The following is a 5,135-nucleotide window of genomic DNA, read 5'->3' on the forward strand; positions in this document are numbered from 1 at the left end:
GAAATAAATGTACTGAAAAATCTTGTATTGAAACCGAAAAAAAAATTGATAGTGAAAAACAATTAATTGAAACTGTAATTTTTTTGTTTTCGCTTACAATTTTTTTTGTTTTCGGTTTCAATCCATTTTTCGGTTTCAAACCATTCAGTTTCACTCTGCTGGCACTGTTTTGGCGTCCGGGGGCGCGCTGGGGGGGCGGGGTTTCCGGCCCGCATGTATTTGCATACATTATAGAGGCCACTAGTGCTGACCAAGCTGCCATCTTTCTCTCTTCCCGTCTTTCAATGGCTGCTTCAATTTCAGCTTGAACCTCCAAACCGCAAGTAAGTAATCATTTTTTGTCATCTTTTCTTGCTGTCCCACTGGGCTGGACATTAGTTTAGTTTTTTTAGCTACATCTGGTGAAGTTGTGGTAAAATGCTGGTATTAGCCTATTCGTTGTAGCAAGCTAGCCTGAAGCTAATATTTGCTAAATTTAGGGACACCCGTGTCTCTGTAGGAGTTGGAGGCCGGTGTTCTAGGAGCGGATCTCAGGATCTCAACAGGCAGTGTTGGGCAGTAACATAATACCGGCATTACGTATTTAAAATACAAAATATGAGTAAATGTATCCGTTACAATTACTGTTCAATAGGTGATATTGAGAATACAGTTAGTTTGTTGAAATAAATGGATTACATGGCGGTATTTACCTGTTTCATATGTTAGGCTATGGTCTCTCTATTTTTTGGTAATTCCACGCCGGTGGAAACCCAAACAAAACATAAGAGCCTCTAAAAATTATTATACAAAAATGATTTAATATGAAGGCAATAGCAGAGTGTTACAGGCATCGCCCTAAACAATGTAGCCTCATGGGCAGTGTAGTCCGTGCTGCAGGGAGAATGGACTGCCATACCCGTTATGTGTCTGTGAGCAAGGAGGGAGAAAAAGGAAAAGTACAGCTGTCACGGAGCAGAAACGGGAGCTGGAAGCATGTAAATATATTAATAACCACTAAAGCCAAAAAGAGTGCCTGACGAGCCCAGCTGTAAGTAAGCTGTTAAGACTCGACTGTACACTGTGTTCGTGTTTTCCTCCGAAACAATAAGCAGCCTTTCAACGCCTCTCTGTCTCTCGCTAGCAAACTTGACCCAGACAACAAAGTAAAGCTAGTTTCGAGCCCGACACGAACCGGACGTATTAGCCAGAGGTCCCTTTACTACGGTTCGGAGCCGCTGACCTGTTTTATATACGCGCTGAATAGTTTTCTACACGAGATCGCTGCAGCCTTACCTAATGTCCACTTACTGTTACTCATTTATATTAAGATTTTAACATCTAGTTGGTGTTGGTATGGCAAGTAGCCTTCAGTAATAGTAATAAATCACACAGCAATAGCACATTCATGTAGTTGTAAAGTATTCAGAATACATTACTTCTATAATCTTTGGTGGAATACATTTTAAAATTAACCTTCCCAACACTGTCAACAGGTTAGCACCTCATACCACAGTGCAGCAAAGCAGTCTCATGAGCGCTGGGAAGGACGAGCCCAGAGCCCAAAACAGACAGTGCAGGAGATGACAAGGTTAGTAATTGTATGGTGAAAATTATACTGGAGGAGTTCAAGTATCTCGGGGTCTTGTTCGCGAGTGATGGGAGAAGGGAGCCGGAGATTGACAGAGGGATTGGGGCTGCAGCTGCTGTAATGCGGACGCTGCACCAGTCCGTCGTGGTGAAGAGGGAGCTGAGTGTAAAAGCGAAGCTCTCAATATACCGGTCGATCTACGTCCCTACCCTCACCTATGGCCACGAGCTGTGGGTAGTGACCGAAAGAACGAGATCGCGGATACAAGCGGCGGAAATGAGCTTCCTCCGGAGGGTGGCTGGCCTCTCCCTTAGAGATAGGGTGAGAAGTTCGGCCATCCGGGAGAGGCTCAGAGTAGAGCAGCTGCTGCTCCACATCGAAAGGAGTCAGCTGAGGTGGTTCGGGCATCTGACAAGGATGCCCCCTGGGCGCCTCCTGGGTGAGGTGTTCCAGGCATGTCCCACCGGGAGGAGGCCCCGGGGAAGACCCAGGACATGCTGGAGAGATTATATCTCTCGGCTGGCCTGGGAACGTCTTGGTATTCCCCCGGATAAGCTGGAGGAGGTGGCTGGGGAGAGGGAGGTCTGGGCCTCTTTGCTTAGGCTGCTGCCCCCGCGACCCGGCCTCGGATAAGCGGTTGAAGATGGATGGATGGATGGAAAATTATACTTTGTTATCTTGATTGGCAAAAGAAAAGTAAATACAAAATCTGCTTCTCACATATAGGGCATTTCCAAAACTTCAATTTCTTTCATTACAGCTGTCCTGTGCCAGAAGTTCTGTTGACCCACAGTGAGAGGCATCATTTCAGAAACACCAGGAAGACTGAAACTCAGCGCCAGGATCAAGCAGGGCTCGTGATCTTCACCAGCAGCTCCCTCACAAGAAGGATAAACCCAGCATTTCATGAACACTGATGGAGACCTTTGCTTTGTGTAATGTTAGAAGTACTCAGATAATCCTCAGAGGGTCTGGACTTTTACATAATATAATAGAATAGAATTCAACTTTGTTGTCATTGCACATGCACAGGTACAGGGCAACGAAATGCAGTTTGCATCCATCCAGAAGTGCTTTAGCCATGATATAGATATATTACAATATATATTAGCAATAGTATAGATATGTAAGTATATTACAGAAATGGGTCTATTATGGTATGTTACAATGTACACGGTATGAAGTATGTTGTGAATATTCTATAACTATAAGTATGTACAGGCTGTAGTGAGTATAAACTATGTACAGGATATAAATATGAAAAACTATAGAAATCTGAGATATACAATTATACAGAAATGTGAACTATGCAAGTTATAAACAGTTGTAGGATTAAAAATCATTTGTACAGAATGATTATTTACACAGAACTATACAGTAGTGCAGTTAAGTAATAGCTATAAGCTATAGTAATAGCTTTAAGTCCTGTAGAAAGTTAAATATGTTGTGCTCACTGGTTACTCTGGTATGAATGACTCTGAATTACTTTATGATAAATAACACACTATTGTCAAAAAACAGTGAAAGAATTCCAGATCACAAGTTTTTAGTTCAAATACAAGTAACAACCTTTGACTTTTAATCAGGTTTTATTTAATTGTGTCAGAGAAAACATCATGTGCTCTTCATGTAGCTGAGTACATTCAGTGTTTAAAACGGAAGTTGTGCAGGTCTGAGATCAGCAGTTTTCTGAAACACCAAACTGAGGTACTGTTAATGCTGATGTATAGTGACACAGTTACAGGGGTGATTAATCCTTTTGACTTTTTGTCTTTAAATTTATCAATAAAATAGCTGCAGCTTTCACTGACAGCACATGTGGTACTTTAACCTTTGTACTATTTTCTTCAGTTAATTTTGGAGTTACTACAAAGATTGAAGATATAGGATGATCTGTCTGCTGTCACTGGGTGGTGCTGAGGTCTGAATCTGAGGACGGCTCCTGTAATCACAAACAGAACAGAATCATCACAAACTGAAATATAAAGTTTATCTCTCAAATCTGAAATACAGCTGATCCTTCTCCGGCCTCACACACTCGGGATCTGAAGTTGTTCAGTCCTACAGTTCTGCCGACAGCTGTTTATTTTTTTATTTGTTTTAAAGGCTTTACTAACACATTTTCTAATATCATGTTTACCTTTGAGTTGTTGATGCTTTATAAATGGACATCTGCAAAGATGAGATGATGGAGCAGGTTTCAGTCGAGGTTCAGTCTGCTGCTGCATCCTGGTCACAACATACAGAGATGTTATCAGCTCAGTATTGAACAAGAAATATTAACGTTTCAAATTATTTGTCCTAAAGAATGCAAGCTGTACAGAGTACTGAACATGTGACTTTGTGAACATAATTCATTAAAAATAATTTGGACAGTTTTTTAACCTGAATATTTGTAACAAACTCAGTTTAAAAAAATAATAATAATAATAATAATCAGGGGAAAAATGTAACATTTTAAGTTAAGCTGACAAGCGGAAGTAGTTGGTTTCAGTACATAAGTATCGGGCTTTGCTATTTAATCCGTAGCTATTGACTAATGAGGGGAATTTAAAAGTTGGCGTTAATGTCCTTCCACATGTGGAAAGCGACAGAAAACATGCTGCTGTTTGCACATATTTAATAATCAGCTCTGCACAGGAGCAGAAGCAGAGTCCAGCCCGTTGCTCTTACAATATAATACTCATAATAAAGTACAGTAACCGTGGTTAGTCACTGAGCAGCCCGGTGCGTTTCTCTTGATTTCTTTAGTCAGGGTAAATTCATTCACCTGCACGGGTTAGCTAAACGAACTTTACAAAACATGTTTCCCCGACAGCGGAGTGCTCATTTTAGCTAGCTAGGTCCTTAGGTAGCTAGCTAAGGACCTAAATTACGGATTAGCTTACAAACACATTTAACTTACCAAAAATAATGCGGTGGGGCCTCAGGTCCTCCTGTCCGGTAGTCCAATTTACTGAAGAACACCTCAGGCTGTCACTTTGAAATAGTCGGTAATGTAAACGCTGGACCTCTCGGCATCTGCCATTCCCGAACAGACACGTGCGAGTTTGTCCGTGACCGCAGCTGCGTCGTCAGTGTTTTCTCCAGTCATTGGTCAGCATTATAATGTATGCAAATACATGCGGGTCGGAATCCCCGCCCCCCAGCGCGCCCCCGTACACCAAAACAGTGCCAGCAGAGTGAAACTGAAAAATGGTTTGAAACCGAAAAGTGGATTGAAACCGAAAACAAAAAAAAATTGTAAGCGAAAACAAAAAAATTACAGTTTCAATTAATTGTTTTTCACTATCAATTTTTTTTTCGGTTTCAATACAAGATTTTTCAGTACATTTATTTCAGTTACAATATTTTTTTTCGGTTTCAATCCATTTTTTGGTTTCGTTTCAAGGTGGCATCGTTCTGATTCCATAATTAGGCAGTTTAGATTACAAAATTAGCTCGAAAACCAATGTCATTTCCTGTGCTGAGAATGATCACTTCAATTATATGATTAGATTTGCCTCGGTAAATTTGACAATGGTCACCATATCACACATCACCTCAAGAGATTTTTTTTTTCATG

The 5,135-nt window shown here is 41.0% G+C and overlaps 2 long non-coding RNA genes across 2 annotated transcripts; one reads left to right on the top strand and one right to left on the bottom strand.

Moving 5' to 3' along the window:
- Window positions 1-201: 201 nt before the first annotated feature.
- LOC143414603 (uncharacterized) lies at window positions 202-2,835 on the top strand. Its single transcript, XR_013095248.1, has 3 exons — window positions 202-323; window positions 1,476-1,570; window positions 2,331-2,835. It is a non-coding gene; the product is annotated as an uncharacterized LOC143414603 (long non-coding RNA).
- A 407-nt stretch (window positions 2,836-3,242) lies between these two features.
- LOC143414602 (uncharacterized) lies at window positions 3,243-4,630 on the bottom strand. Its single transcript, XR_013095247.1, has 3 exons — window positions 4,476-4,630; window positions 3,711-3,799; window positions 3,243-3,512 (listed from the first exon to the last, which is right to left on the bottom strand). It is a non-coding gene; the product is annotated as an uncharacterized LOC143414602 (long non-coding RNA).
- Between the last annotated feature and the right edge of the window lie 505 nt (window positions 4,631-5,135).

Source organism: Maylandia zebra, linkage group LG22 (genome assembly GCF_041146795.1).
Source record: "Maylandia zebra isolate NMK-2024a linkage group LG22, Mzebra_GT3a, whole genome shotgun sequence".
In the NCBI taxonomy this organism is placed as follows: domain Eukaryota; kingdom Metazoa; phylum Chordata; class Actinopteri; order Cichliformes; family Cichlidae; genus Maylandia; species Maylandia zebra.